Genomic DNA, 16,236 nt, shown 5'->3' with positions numbered 1-16,236 from the left:
CACATGTCTTCGCTATACTTTTTTTGTTATTTAACTTCTTGAATTAGATTGACGCACCGGTGCATCAAGGTGGTTAAATGTATTACTGATGCAACATTGTCTTCTTGATACACTTGCAGATATGTGGTAGTGGAGCACGGGCCAGAGGTCACACAGTGTGTTGTGAAAATCTGTAATTAATGCTTTATAATGTTTTTAAAATTGTATAACTTCCTTAATTTTGCCAGACCCCGGGAAGAGTAGCTGCTGCCTTGGCTATTGGAGATCCATAATAAATACAAGTAGTCTAAAACCAAGTATACTGTATGCACACTTGCTATAATTCCAATCAGGATAGGAAGACGAGTGAGATTCATTTTGTGCCTGAAATTAGAATGCTTTATAATTGTGTTTGTCAGTCAATAAACGTTAGCATGTACTGTAGTGGCGTCTGTTTTTTCACTGTGTTCTGCTCACTAAATGTTTCTTTCTAGGCTTTATAGCCATACAGTTAAAGAACGCAGCATTGCAACTTTACTTTCCATCTGATGTATAGACACTACCATACACACTACACAAAGGTACCTGGAGGCCAGTGTTTGTAACAACTTAAGTATTGAAAAATACACAGTTAATCTATTACTGTATTACATAACATAACCACCTATGGTTTAAATTGTTCAATATTGTTTCCACGGGATGGACACCCTGTTTCTGAGGAAGAGGAGATGAGAGACGAGCCAGCAGGAGAAATGGCACGAGAGGAGACAGGAGGAGAGCAGAAAGAGGAGGCCGCAGCAGAGATGGAGAGAGAGAGGAGGCCGGAGGACAGAAGAGAGAATAGGCCACAGGAGAGATGCAGACAGAGGCTGCAAGAGAGGAGCACAGAGAGGACAGGGCAGAGAGAGCAGTGGCAAGACAAGAGGGTGAAGAACAGAGTTCAAGAGAGGACCAGAGGGCTTCCAAGTAAGAAATACACAATGTACTTTGTGGCTGAAAGTAGTTTTTTTGAAAACCTTTTGGTAAGTTATTTGTTCGTGTGGGTCTACTTTTAGAAGATCAGCCACAGCCAGTGTGCTGTGACTCAGACCCCAAAACAAAAGCCATGATCATGTCTTCTCCCTTAGTTGCTTATGGGTGTTCATTCACTCCCACTGTTCTTAATAATTCAAAAGCATTGGATTGGTATTGAAGTGGTTGTTTCAACTGTGGTTTACAAGCTAAGGTTAGTGTAGCTTCCTGATAACACCAAATTAATGGTTTTGAATTATTGAATGGGAGTGAATGAGTGCATAGGTAAAGGAAAACAGTAGCCTCGAATTTCGAACTGAATCATGTTATGTTTCACTAATGTTTTGCTTCACTAATTCAGCCTTGCATTCCAGTCTGTACTGAGGGGTGTTTTATAAAACCTTTTCAGAAACTGGACGCTTCTTGCTTTTAAGGGAAAGGGAAAGGGGCATACCTAGTCAGTTGCACAACTGAATGCATTCAACCCAACCACTCTGAAATGTATCATCATACCAATGATGATAAATGTGTGAAGTTATTCATTATCTCGTTTTAGTTTTTAAAGATATCCTAAAGGGTTTTGAACTTATATATGAATATGCAAATGTTGTGTATCTATGTCTCTGCCTTTAAAGGTAGACTTAGCAAGACGACAAAGATGCACAAAGTAACAGCAGAAGTGGGTCAATTTCCATAACAACTAAGAGCATTGAAGCATGAGGCTTAACTTCTCTGCTGTTTTGGTCCCGTAATTACCATGTTGTATTAGCGTGAATCGAACACATACACAGATACTCTGTGTGTCACACCCTGATCTGGTTCACCTGTCCTTGTGATTGTCTCCACCCCCTCCAGGTGTCACTTATTATCCCCGGTGTATATTTCCCCGTGTTTCCTGTCTCTCTGTGCCAGTTATTCTTGTTTGCCAAGTCAACCAGATGTTTTTTTTGCTCCTATTTTTCCCTGTCTCTGTTTGTTTCTATTCCTCCTGGTTTCAACCCTTGCCTGTCCTGACTCCGAACCCGCTGGCCTGACCACTCTAACTGTTCTGACTACCAGCCTGCTGTCGCGCAAAGTTAGTAGCTACATTTTAAGACAGATACAGGGTTTCCGGATACTCCCGTAAAGCCCAGCTCATTGGCTCTCTAGCTTTGATTGACCAAGATTGGTGCTTATTTGACAAAGTTAGTCTTTCAAGTGAAGCCCGCCCGAGTCATCGGCGAGCCATGAAGGCGTTGCTCTCTGACCAAATTTGGTGTCATGTAGGATATACTACACCCCTAATGATTTAGTGAAGTCTAGTTACGTTCTAGGATCTCTGAGGAATACATACAAACCGGATTTGACTGGTTGAAACAACATTTAGGGTTCGATTTTTACAGATTCCTTTCTTTGCAAATTGAACGAGTGGAAATACAAAACACTGTTCTAAACAGTGCACCTAAAGCGAGCAGTTCCATATGTTACTATCTCTGTTAGAAAGAGGGGGAATAGCAACAACTAGGATGGGTTGCTAATATGACTAGGATTAAGCCTTTGGCTTCTGGACAACAAAAGAAAGTTGATATGAAAACCAATAGGACAGGAGAGAAATACTGGTTAAATAGTCTATCCAATGCTCATTCCATGGTTTACGGTCATTCCAACCTGAATACGCCCGATCTCTTAAGCAGAGTCAGGCCTGGTTATTACTTGGATGGGAGAGTGCCTGGGAATACCAGGTGCTGTAAGCTTATTGCCCAGTGAATTGTACTGTTGTAAACACTATTATTTAATAATATAATGGCCATTTTAAAATCGAATGGTTATTCTAGTTCCTCAACTTTTTGAGTTACGTGAACTTTAGTCTATCCAACTCTCAGTCCATGGCTTACAGCCTTACCAGCCTGAATATGCCCTTTTTTTAGTTTCAGGAAGTGGACGAGCAGCAGTTGGCTGGAGTGTTTGAGAGAGAGAGAAAATCATGGCTAAATAACTGGGGAATGATGAATTTGTGTTGTCCTTTTTGAACTTGGCCGCATACATCACTGATGGCAAAATATATGAGAAGCTAAAAGGCCGGAAAGTGAAGGCGACCAGGCCGATCAAGAGGAGGATGTGGCCCGGAACTTACATTGTAGACGGGACATGATTTTACAAGGTGAAGTTTTACGGACAATGTGCAATCCTTGCCATATTCCATAAAATGTAACACGGTCGAAGGATTTGAATATTTCTGTGTGATCCATGACAATGAAATGAAGGTATGTAGGCTTTGTATTCAGCCGGTGCAAATACTTAAGGAATATCCGGAATTCACATGCCATAAATGTAGTGAACAAGGGCATGATGCCAGAAAATGTTTGAACGTAGGTAATGTGTGCAGAATGTGTGACAGACCCAAAGATAGATGTAGCTGCAATAATGAAAAAGAAAGCTATCACTTACTTTTGCAAACAATGGACATCACTTCTGAGGAAGATGAGGGGAGTGTGCCTATGGAGAGAGAGGAAGAGAGTGACACGGAGTGTGTGGCAGCTACAGGTGACTCCAGAGACAGTAGCAGATAAGTTTGGAGAAACACAAGACGCCGTTTTAGTCTGTGCTGCTGACATGGTGGAACAGCAGCACATGATGGGTGAACTAGATACACAGGTAGAGATGGTGCAAGGTGCTTCTCAGGTGCCTGAACCAGTCTAAAAAGGACGCCAAAGAGAGAGCAGTGTCCACTGAAGTCACTGCACTGTTAAAGAGCACTTTTCAAAAGGCTTTCCTGCTGCTCCACCCAAAAGTCAAAATCAGGAGATTGATGATGAAATAGATAGTGAGGATCCTCAGTTGTTTGCAAGAAATACGAGGTCATTGTCGAAAGCTTACTAAATTACTAAAAATATTTAATTTTCATGAAATCACAAGTGCAATATAGCAAAACACAGCTTAGCTTGTTGTTAATCCACCTGGCGTGTCAGATTTCAATAAAGCTTTTCGGCGAAACCGTAACAAGCGTTTATGTAAGGACATCTCTCTCAGTAGACAAAATATTACAAACACCTAGCAGCCAAGTAGATTGGTCACGAAAGTCAGAAAAGCAATAAATTAAATTGCTTACCTTTGATAATCTTCAGATTTTTGCACTCACGAGACTCACGAGACACTCACAAATACCTCCATTTGGTTGGCGTGTTATGTTCAGAAATCCACAGGCTCGAGTGGTCACGACATCGCAGACGAAAATTCCAAATAGTATCTGTAATGTTCGTAGAAACGTTTCAAACGTTTTTTATAATCAATCCTCGGGTGTTTTTACAATATATAATCGATAATATATCAACCGGGAATGTAGCTTCTTCAATAGGAGAGAGAGAGAAAATGGCTGCTCCAAGCTGTTGCGCATACAAAACGCTGCTGGCACCCAGCCATCCAATGACACGATGTGATCTTTCTCGCTCATCTTTCAAAATAAAAGCCTGAAACTATGTCTAAAGACTGTTCACACCATAGGAAAAGGAATCTGGTTGATATCCCTTTAAATGGAGCGAAGGCAGGCTATGGAACATGGAGCTTTCAAAATAGAGGCCACTTCCTGGTTTGATTTTCCTCTGGGTTTTGCCTGTAATATCAGTTATGTTATACTCACAGACAATATTTTGACAGTTTTGGAAACTTTAGAGTGTTTCCTATCCTAATCGGACAATTATATGCATATTCTAGATTCTGGGCCTGAGAAATAGGCAGTTTAATTTGGGTACGTTTTTTCATCCAAACATCAAAATACTGCCCCCTACACTCAAGAGGACCAAGCCTGGCCTGTTGAGGAGTGACGGACTCCATCCTAGCTGGAAGGGTGCTCTCATCTTATCTATGAACATAGACAGGGCTCTAACTCCCCTAGCTCCACAATGAGATAGGGTGCAGGCCAAGCAGCAGGTAGCCAGCCTGCCAGCTTAGTGGAGTCTGCCACTAGCACAGTCAGTGTAGTCAGCTCAGCTATCCCCCATTGAGACCGTGTCTGTGCCTCGACCTAGGTTGGGCAAAACTAAACACGGCTGTGTTCGCCTCAGCAATCTCACTGGAATAAATACCTCCTCCATTCCTGCCATTTTTGAAAGAGATTGTGATACCTCACATCTCAAAATAGGGCTACTTAATGTTAGATCCCTTACTTCCAAGGAAGTTATAGTCAATGAACTAATCACTGATCATAATCTTGATGTGATTGGCCTGACTGAAACATGGCCTGATGAATTGACTGTGTTAAATGAGGCCTCACCTCCTGGTTACACTAGTGACCATATCACAAGTGCACATCCTGCAAAGGCGGAGGTGGTGCTAACATTTACGATAGCAAATTTCAATTTGTCATGAAATCTATGCAGCCCACTCAATCACTTTTTATAGCTACTGTTTACAGGCCTCCTGGACCATATACAGCGTTCCTCACTGAGTTCCCTGAATTCCTATCGGACCTTGTAGTCATGGCAGATAATATTCAAATTTTTGGTGACTTTAATATTCACATGGAAAGGTCCACAGACCCACTCCAAAAGGCTTTTGGGAGCCATCATCGACTCAGTGGGTTTTGTCCATCATGTCTCCGGACCTACTCACTGCCACAGTCATACTCTGGACCTAATTTTGTCCCATGGAATAAATGTTGTGGATCTTAATGTTTTTCCTCATAATCCTGAACTATCGGACCATCATTTTATTACGTTTGCAATCGCAACAAATAATCTGCTCAGACCCCAACCAAGGATCATCAAACGTTGTGCTATAAATTCACGGACAACCCAAAGATTCCTAGATGCCCTTCCAGACTCCCTCCGCCTACCCAAGGACGTCAGAGTACAAAAATCAGTTAACCACCTAACTGAGGAACTCAATTTAACCTTGCGGAATGCCCTAGATGCAGTCGCACCCCTAAAAACGAAGAACATTTGTCATAAGAAACTAGCTCCCTGGTATACAGAAAATACCCGAGCTCTGAAGAAAGCTTCCAGAAAATTGGAACAGAAGAGGCGCTACACCAAACTGGAAGCCTTCCGACTAGGTTGGAAAGACGGTACCGTGCAATATCGAAGAGCCCTCGCATCCTATTTTTCCAACTTAATTGAGGAAAATAAGATCAATGCAAAATGTATTTTTGATACTGTTGCAAAGCTAACTAAAAAGCAGCATTCCCCAAGAGAGGATGGCTTTCACTTCAGCAGTGATAAATTTATGAACTTCTTTGAGGAATAGATCATGATTATTAGAAAGCAAATTACGGACTCATCTTTAAATCTGCGTATTCCTCCTAAGCTCAGTTGTCCTGAGTCTGCACAACTCTGCCAGGACATAGGACCAAGGGAGACACTCAAGTGTTTTATTACTATATCTCTTGACACAATGATGAAAATAATCATGCCTCTAAATCTTCAAGCTGCATACTGGATACCATTCCAACTAAACTACTGAAAGATCTGCTTCCTGTGCCTGGCCCTCTTATGTTGAACATAATAGACGGCTCTCTATCCATCCACCAGACGTGTACCAAAGTCACTAAAAGTGGCAGTAATAAAGCCTTGCTTGAAAAAGCCAAACCTTGACCCAGAAAATATAAAAATCTGATCGGCCTATATTGAATCTCCCATTCCTCTCCCCCAAAAATTAAAAAGCTGTTGCTGTGCAACTCACTGCCTTCCTGAAGACAAACCATGTATACGAAATGCTTCAGTCTGGTTTTAGACCCCATCATAACACTGATCCTGCACTTGTGGTAAATGACCTTTGAATGGCATCAGACCGAGGCTCTGCATCTGTCCTCGTGCTCCTAGACATTGTACTGCTTTTGATACCATCGATCACCACATTCTTTTTGGAGAGATTGGAAACCCAAATTGGTCTACACCGACAAGTTCTGTTCTGGTTTAGATATTATCTGTCGGAAAGATATCAATTTGTCTCTGTGGATGGTTTGTCCTCTGACAAATCAACTGTACATTTTGGTGTTCCTCAAAGCCTCCGTTTTAGGACCACTATTGTTTTCACTATATATTTTACCTCTTGGTGATGTCATTCAGAAACATAATGTTAATTTTCACTGCTATGCGGATGACACACAGCTGTACAGTTCGATGGTGAAGCCCCAAAATTGCCCTGCCTGTAGATGTCGGCAAAGGTTTTACTTTTAAACTCTTTACTTTTAAAATCAAAACAGAAATGCTTGTTTTAGGTCCCATGTAACAAATTCAAACAAATTCATCTTGATGGTTGTACAGTCATCTCAAATAAAACTGTGAAGAACCTTGGCGTTACTCTGGACCCCAATCTCTCTTTTGACAAATATATCAAGACTGTTTCAAGGACAGCTTTTTTTTCCATCAACGTAACATTGCAAAACTCAGAAACTTTCTGTCCAAAAATGATGCAGAAAAAGTAATCCATGGTTTTGTCACTTCTAGGTTAGACTACTTCAATACTCTACTTTCCTGCTACCCAGATAAAGCATTAAATAAACTTCAGTTAGTGCTAAACACGGCTGCTAGAATCTTGATTAGAACCAAAAAATTTGATCAAATTACTCCAGTGCTAGCCTCTCTACACTGGCTTCCTGTTAAGGCAAAGACTGATTTCAAGGTTTTACTCCTAACCTACAAAGCATTACATGGGCTTGCTCCTACCTATCTTTTCGATTTGGTCCTGCCGTACATACCTACACGTATGCTACGGTCACAAGACGCAGGCCTTCTTACTGTCCACAGAATGTCTAAGCAAACAGCTGGAGGCAGGGCTTTCTCCTATAGAGCTCCGTTTTTATGGAATGGTCTGCCTATCCATGTGAGAGACGCAGACTCGGTCTCGACCTTTAAGTCTTTACTGAAGACTCATCTCTTCAGTAGGTCCTATGATTGAGTGTAGTCTGGCCCAGGAGTGTGAAGATGAACGGAAAGGCACTGGAGCAATGAACCACCCTTGCTGTCTCTGCCTGGCCAGTTCCCCTCTCTCCACTGGAATTCTCTTCCTCTAACCCTATTACAGGGGCTGAGTCAATGGCTTACTGGTGCTCTTCCATGCCGTGCCTAGGAGGGTTTGTCACTTGAGTGGGTTGAGTCACTGACGTGATCTTCCTGTCCAGGTTGGCACCCCCCATTTGGTTGTTCCGTGGCGGGGATCTTTGTGGGCTATACGCGGCCTTGTCTCAGGATGGTAAATTGGTGGTTGAAGATATCCCTCTTGTGGTGTGGGGGCTGTGCTTTGGCAAAGTGGGTGGGGTTATTTCCTGCCCGTTTGATCCTGTATCGTCGGACAGGGCCACAGTGTCTCCCTGACCCCTCCTGTTTCAGCCTACAGTATTTATGCTGCAGTAGTTTGTGTCGGGGGGCTAGGGTCAGTCTGTTATATCTGGAGTATTTCACCTGTCTTATCCGGTGTCCTATGTGAATTTAAGTATGCTCTCTCTCTCTCTCTCTCTCTCTCTCTCTCTCTCTCTCTCTCTCTCTCTCTCTCTCTCTCTCTCTCTCTCTCTCTCTCTCTCTCGGAGGACCTGAGCCCTAGGACCATGCCTCAGGACTACCTAGCCTGATGACTCCTTGCTGTCCCCAGTTCACCTGGCCGTGCTGCTGCTCCAGTTTCAACTGTTCTGCCTGCAGCTATGGAACCCTGACCTGTTAACCAGACGTGCTACCTGTCCCAGTCCTGCTGTTTTCAACTCTCTAGAGACAGCAGGAGTGGTAGAGATACTCTTAATGATCGGCTGTGAAAAGCCAACTGACAGTTACTCCTGAGGTGCTGTCCTGTTGCACCCTCGACGACCACTGTGATTATTATTATTTGACCTTGCTGGTCATCTATGAACATTTGAACATCTTGGCCATGTTTTGTTATAACCTCCACCCGGCACTGCCACCCCTCATAGCCTGGTTCCTCTCTAGGTGTCTTCCTAGGTTCTGGCCTTTCTAGGGAGTTTTTCCTGCATTGCTTGCTGTTTGGGGTTTTAGGCTGGTATTCTGTACAGCGCTTTGTAACATCAGCTGATGTAAGAAAGGCTTTATAAATAGATTTGATTGACTTATCATAACCCAACATAAAACATTCCTGTTTACAAGCAACAAGAATGTAACAAAGAATGCATAGCTTCAAAATATGGTTAAAACTAGGATCTTGGGTGTCATGGACTGTCTATGCATTTAGTGTGGTTGACTTTACTGATTCTTGCCCACAGAAAAATGTAAGAAAAGCAGAATTATATCAGAAAAAAGCCCTAGGACCATACCTCAGGACTACCTGGCCTGATGACTCCTTGCTGTTCCCAGTCCACTGTAAAGATATTGTATGTGAGTATAACAGAACTGATATTGCAGGTGAAAACCTGAGGAAAATCCAACAAGGAAGTGCTGTTTTTCCTGAAAGCTCTTTGTTCCATTGGATGCCTTGCCTCCATTTAAAAGGGACATCAACCAGATTCCTTTTCCTATGGCTTCCTCGAGGTGTCAATAGTCTTTAGACGTAGTTTCAGGCTTTTATTTTGAAAAATGAGCGAGAAAGATCACATTGCGTCAGTGGATAGCTGGGTGCCAGCAGCGTTTTGCATGCGCAACAGAGTGGGGCAGCCATTGTCTCTCCCGCTCCTATTGAAAAAGCTACAGTCCCGGTTGATATATTATCGATTATATATTTTAAAAACAACCCGAGGATTGATTATAAAAAACGTTTGACATGTTTCTGTGGAAATTACGGATACAATTTGGAATTTTCATTTGCGATGTCGTGACCACTTGAGCCTGTGGATTTCTGAACATAATGCGCCAAAGAAATGGGTTATTTTGGAAATAAAAAATTATCTTTATGGAACAAAAGGAACATTTATTGTGTAACTGGGAGTCTCATGAGTGAAAATATCTGAAGATCATCAAAGGTAAGCAATTTAATTTATTCACTTTCGTGACCAATTTACTTGGCTGCTAGCTGTTTGTAATATTTTGTCTACTGAGAGAGATATTCTTACATAAACGCTTGTTATGCTTTCGCCGAAAAGCTGTATTGAAATCTGACACGCCAGGTGGATTAACTTCTTGCGTCGAGCAATCCCGTATCCGGGAGCGTAATTATAGCCTCAAGCTCATTACCATAATGCAACGTTAACTATTCATGAAAATCGCAAATGAAATGAAAGAAATATATTCACTCACAAGCTTAGCCTTGTTAACAACACTGTCATCTCAGATTTTCAAAATATGCTTTTCAACCATAGCTACACAAGCATTTGTGTAAGAGTATTGATAGCTAGCATAGCATTAAGCCTAGCATTCAGCAGGCAACATTTTCACAAAAACAAGAAAAGCATTCAAATAAAATAATTTACCTTTGAAGAACTTCGGGTGTTTTCAATGAGGAGACTCTCAGTTAGATAGCAAATGTTCATTTTTTCCAAAAGGATTATTTGTGTAGGAGAAATCGCTCCGTTTTGTTCATCACGTTTGGCTGAGAAAAAAACCTGAAAATGCAGTCTCTACAACGCCAAACTTTTTACCAAATTAACTCCATAATATTGACAGAAACATGGCAAACGTTGTTTAGAATCAATCCTCAAGGTGTTTTTCACATATCTATTTGATGATAAATCATTCGTGGCAGCTGTGTTTCTCCTCGAAGCAAACGAAAAATACACGCAGCTGGAGATTACGCAATAATTGCAACGGAGGACACCAAGCGGCCACCTGGTAGATGTAGTCTCTTAAGGTCAATCTTCCAATGATTTGCCTACAAATACGTCACAATGCTGTCGACACCTTGGGGAAACGACAGAAAGTCTAAGCTCATTCGTGACCCATACACAGCCACATTGGAACACAGCGCATTCAAAATCTGGGGCACTTCCTGTATGAAATTTCATCTTGGTTTCACCTGTAGCATTAGTTCTGTGGCACTCACAGACAATATCTTTGCAGTTTTGGAAACGTCAGAGTGTTTTCTTTCCAAAGCTGTCAATTATATGCATAGTCGAGCATCTTTTCGTGACAAAATATCTTGTTTAAAACGGGAACGTTTTTTTATCCATAAATTAAAAGAGCGCCCCCTATATCCAAGAAGTTAACAACAAGCTAAGCTGTGCTTTGCAATTCTGTCACTTGCATTTCAGTTGTCGGCAGGCTACTTCTGACCGATCATAAATGGATAAGTAGCCAACGTTTTTTTAAATATTTCAATCTGTAGGTTGAACCAGCATTCAGCAGCCAAATTTCAAAGACAACAATAAGCCCAAAAACATAAGAATGGACAGTGGATCACAACAAGCATTAACATAAGAATGGCAAGGTTTAGACATTTATTGATTTGGTGTTGCTCATATTCATCTTAACAGTTGCTTTCAAGCCCTTTACACCGCAAGATTCTCCATTTTGGAAGTCCATGTGGTCTCAAATTGTTCCTTAATATCAAGGGACCTGGAAAAAATGACATTCAAATCCATAGTAACATTGACATTGTCATCACTGAAGCAGCTCTAATCAAAACGAATGACACAGACCCCCGAGAGGGTCAAGAACATGAAGGCTGCCCTCGGGCAATTCCCTGCTTTAAACTACAATGTGCAATTACTTAAAAATCGCACTGTTGGTAAGCATTTCACTGTAACACGTGCCGAATAAACTTTGATTTGATTTGCATGCCTTTTACTACACATGGTATGGCAACACACATTTTGATGCAAAGTACATTCACTGGCACCACCCTATTCTGCCACACTGGGACTCAAAGGTGGCAGCAAGATAGCCAAGAGGGGGAGACAGCCCACCAGATGACATTGGAGCCTTCTTCTATCCAGCTTTGGGAGCTTATAGTTCCTGGGACCCCTTTGTTATTGAAGAGCACATTAAGCAACTGTGAATGGCAGCTATTGGTAATTCTCTGATGTTGGTAATGGAACCTCTTTTTTAAAATTACGTTACATTTGAGTAAAATCACCTCTCAACAATTCACCCCTCTACGGACAAGACCCAAGTTTGTAATCTCATTCATCAGTTGGATATCTTAGTCTGTGCATTTATGTGTTCTTGCTGTTTTCTGGTACCCACCAGGCATTTAGGATGAAAACAGGTGCGTATGATAATGCAAAAAAGCAAGCATGGCTCATCCATAACAAAGCTAAGAAAAATGTGTCCTAAGTCATTTTTTTGTTTACTCAAATGTAATGCCTCTTTTGTCCCGATTGCCATTGATTTGTGTCTACTACACAGGTTGCTTTTCACATTGAACCATACAAAGGAAGAGATGAAACAAGTAAGTCGTTTCCAATGTCAAATACAGTTGAAGTCGGAAGTTTACATACACTTAGGTTGGAGTCATTAAAACTCATTTTTCCACCAATCCACACATTTCTTGTTAAGAGATGGTGAGCACTCTGCATTCTACAGGCATAGAACAAACACTGGAAAGTTTCTTCCACTATTCTACATGTACGATTCATATCTACTCAACTCAGAAGAGTGGGAAAAACATCTGAAACACCTGAAAGCAATAGCATTAGAGATACTCCATAGGAGGGCATCTTCATAGGACTCCTCGTTGAAGAGAAACAAGAGGGATATAGTCACCTCAGGTTTTGACGGAGTTTACACTTTGCCACTAATAGGTTTTCCTATGGCTCCACTTACCGCAGTTGGGAATCCATTCTGTAAAGACAACAACCTGTTGTTCATTCCAAGTGTGGGGCCAGGTTATATTGACACTAGTATTAGGCCATGGAATTTCCAGAATACATGCAACCGCATTAACGTGAAGTACTATGAAAAGGCATTGCGTGCAGTCCTAGATGCAGGTGCTGATATCTCTATAACCTCATTTAATGAATGGCATGAGGGAACCCAGATTGAGATGGCAATTACAAAAACAAGCCAGACTGTGACCTAGTGTAACGGCTGTTGGTGAAAGAAGGTGAGGACCGAGGTGTAGCGTGGTACGTGTTCATAATTTATTAGCAACTGAACACCAAATACGAAAATGACAAAAAGAATACCCGAAACAGTTCTGTCTGGTACAGATACGAAACAGAAAACAACTACCCACAAAACCTATGTGGGCAAGAGCTACCTAAGTATGCACCCCCCAAAGGTGCGGACTCCGGCCGCAAAACCTGACTCTAAAGGAGACCCTCGTAGAGGGCGTCTCTGGACTGAGGGTGGCTCTGGCAGCTCCAGACAGGAGGGCGGCTCTGGCAGATCTGGACTGGAGGGAGGCTCTGGCAGATCCGGACTGAAGGGAGACTTGGTTCTGGGAGCAGGCAGATGACTCACCAGGCTGGGGAGACATACAGGCGGCCTCTTCCTTGGCCTAGGCACCGGATACACAAGACCGTGGAGGCACACTGGCGGTCTCGACCGCATAGCTGGCCCCCCACGTTCTGGCTGGATGCCAGCTTCCACCCGAAAAACGCGGGAAGCTGGCACCGAGCACACCGGCCTGTGAATGCTCGGCCGAGACACAGTGCGCATCACCCCATAGCACGGGGCCTGACATGTCACCTGCTCGCCCCGGTAAGCACGGGGTCTCCAACCTGACTCCGCCACACTCCCCGTGTGCCTCCCCCCGAAACATTTTTGGGGGGCTGCCTCTTGTGCTTGCGCCGTTGTGCCAACTCCTCGTAGTGTTGCCGCTCAGCCTTTTCTGCCTCCAATTTCTCCTGTAGACGGCGATACTCCCCAGCTTGTGCCCAGGGTCCCTTGCCTTCCAGTATCTCCTCCCATGTCAATTTCTCCAGATAACGCTGATGCTCCTCACCATGCTGCTTGGTCCGTTTGTGGTGGGTAGTTCTGTAACAGCTGTTGGTGGAAGAAGGTGAGGACCAAGGTGTAGCGTGGTACGTGTTCATAATTTATTAGCAACTGAACACCAAATACGAAAATGACAAAAAGAATACCCGAAACAGTTCTGTCTGGTACAGATACGAAACAGAAAACAACTACCCACAAAACCCATGTGGGCAAGAGCTACCTAAGTATGCACCCCCCAAAGGTGCGGACTCCGGCCGCAAAACCTGACTCTAAAGGAGACCCTCGTAGAGGGCGTCTCTGGACTGAGGGGCGGCTATGGCAGCTCCGGACAGGAGGGAGGCTCTGGCAGATCCGGACTGGAGGGATACTTGGTTCTGGGAGCAGGCAGATGACTCACCAGGCTGGGGAGACATACAGACGGCCTCTTCCTTGGCCTAGGCACCGGATACACAAGGCCGTGGAGGCCCACTGGTGATCTCGACCGTATAGCTGCCCCCCCACGTTCTGGCTGTGTGCCAGCTTCCACCCGACAAACACGGGAAGCTGGCACCAAGCACACCGGCCTGTGAATGCTCGGCCGAGACACAGTGCGCATCACCCCATAGCACGGGGCCTGACATGTCACCTGCTCGCCCCGGTAAGCACGGGGTCTCCAACCTGACTGGGGGGGCTGTCTCTCGTGCTTGCGCCGCTGTGCCAACTCCTCGTAGTGTTGCCGCTCAGCCTTTGCTGCCTCCAATTCCTCCTGTGGACGGCGATACTCCCCAGCTTGTGCCCAGGGTCCCTTGCCTTCCAGTATCTTCTCCCATGTCAATTTCTCCAGATAACGCTGATGCTCCTCACCATGCTGCTTGGTCCGTTTGTGGTGGGTAGTTCTGTAACGGCTGTTGGTGGAAGAAGGTGAGGACCAAGGTTCAGCGTGGTATGTGTCCATAATTAATTTATTAGCAGCTGAACACTAAATACGAAAATGACAAAAATAATAACCGAAACAGTTCTGTCTGGTACAGATATGAAACAGAAAACACCTACCCACAAAACCCATGTGGGCAAGAGCTACCTAAGTATGGTTCTCAATCAGAGACAACGATAGACAGCTGTTCCTGATTGAGAACCATACACAGCCAAAACAAAGAAATACAAAACATAGAAAAAAGAACATAGAATGCCCACCCTAGTCAAACCAAAATAGAGAATAAAAAGCCTCTCTATGGCCAGGGCGTGACACCTAGATTGCTTACTCAACAAGCCTGTTGTCTATTTTGAGAACTCGCAAATAAGCAGCAATATTTAGCAGTGAGAGGAAGAGATGGCCAGAACGAGTGTGTAACATTGTTTAATCTGACCAGAAATTTACTTCACACATATTGCATTAATCAGCCAGGTATGCACAGTATAGATTGTAGAATTTGACAACAATAGTGTGACAGAAAACCTATGTTCACTTTTTATCCTGTGTAGTTACATTAACATGCTAACAAATAAAAAGTCAGCCTTATGTGCAGAAGTATAGAATTATGTGATATTTCTCCTGCTTCATATGATTAAGATGATTTGCACTTCAATGTGTAACTGTTTACTTAAATTATATTTGGGCAGTTGCCTACCTAGGGCCTACCCCGTATAAACCCCTTCCTGACTAAAAAGTACTTTTAATGGAGGGTCTGAATTGAATATGCTTCTTACTCCAGGGAATGCTTAACCTGGTTCTGTGCAACCCACCACGATGTGACAGTTCTTACGTCAGAGCATTATATACTTACTTTTCGATCACATCACTATTTAACAGGACACTGAGAATGTTTAATAATGTGAATGTACCCCATAAATGAAATAGTCATATACATACCAATGACTAAGCAGTTTAAAGCGTGAGTTCTTAATTGAAACAATAACAAAGTGGTCTACCCTCCTCTGTTTTGGTGAAAAGCTGAGAGAAAGGCCTGGAGTAATGTAACCACTCTCAAATTCATAGACAGAGCTATCATCCATGATACCAAAAATTATACCGTTATTTTACATTTACATTGTTTACAAACATTAGAGTAAAACAAGCTCATATTTTGGGTTCTGATGGGGTAAACAGTTGAACTAAGTTAATGAGGCAAGTTATACATTTAAGAATCAATGGGTATATATATATATATATATCATTAATGTATGTCCAAAAATATATGTATCAACTAAGGATTCTAGATTGAAGATTATGTTAAAATGTAGGAACATACCGTTAAATCAACATTGAGAACATCTAGGCTACTCTTATGTGATGTGTCATTTCAGAGTTATCCTTCTCCTCCATAAGCTTTCTTTAAATATAGGAAATGCAACAAAAGGGGCAAACATTATCATTGAAATCATCAACCTGGATACATCAACATAATCTCTGGTGATGTGCACTGTAGACTAATGTACCTCCAAGACAATTTAGATAAAGGATTAGACTATTCAAAATTGTCTACCAAATAAAGCACGAATCTTGTCAAATATGTGAACGTGGGTTTGGATATAGGCAATG

At 42.7% G+C, this 16,236-nt stretch overlaps 1 pseudogene; it reads left to right on the top strand.

The window, feature by feature from the left end:
• Window positions 1–11,465: 11,465 nt before the first annotated feature.
• LOC109878132 (glycoprotein endo-alpha-1,2-mannosidase-like) lies at window positions 11,466–12,858 on the top strand (annotated as a pseudogene).
• The last annotated feature ends 3,378 nt before the right edge of the window (window positions 12,859–16,236 follow it).

The sequence above is a fragment of the Oncorhynchus kisutch genome, linkage group LG14 (genome assembly GCF_002021735.2).
Source record: "Oncorhynchus kisutch isolate 150728-3 linkage group LG14, Okis_V2, whole genome shotgun sequence".
Lineage (NCBI taxonomy): Eukaryota > Metazoa > Chordata > Actinopteri > Salmoniformes > Salmonidae > Oncorhynchus > Oncorhynchus kisutch.
The sequence above is the reverse complement of the archived record's forward strand: the minus strand, read 5'-3'. Positions and strand labels throughout refer to the sequence as shown.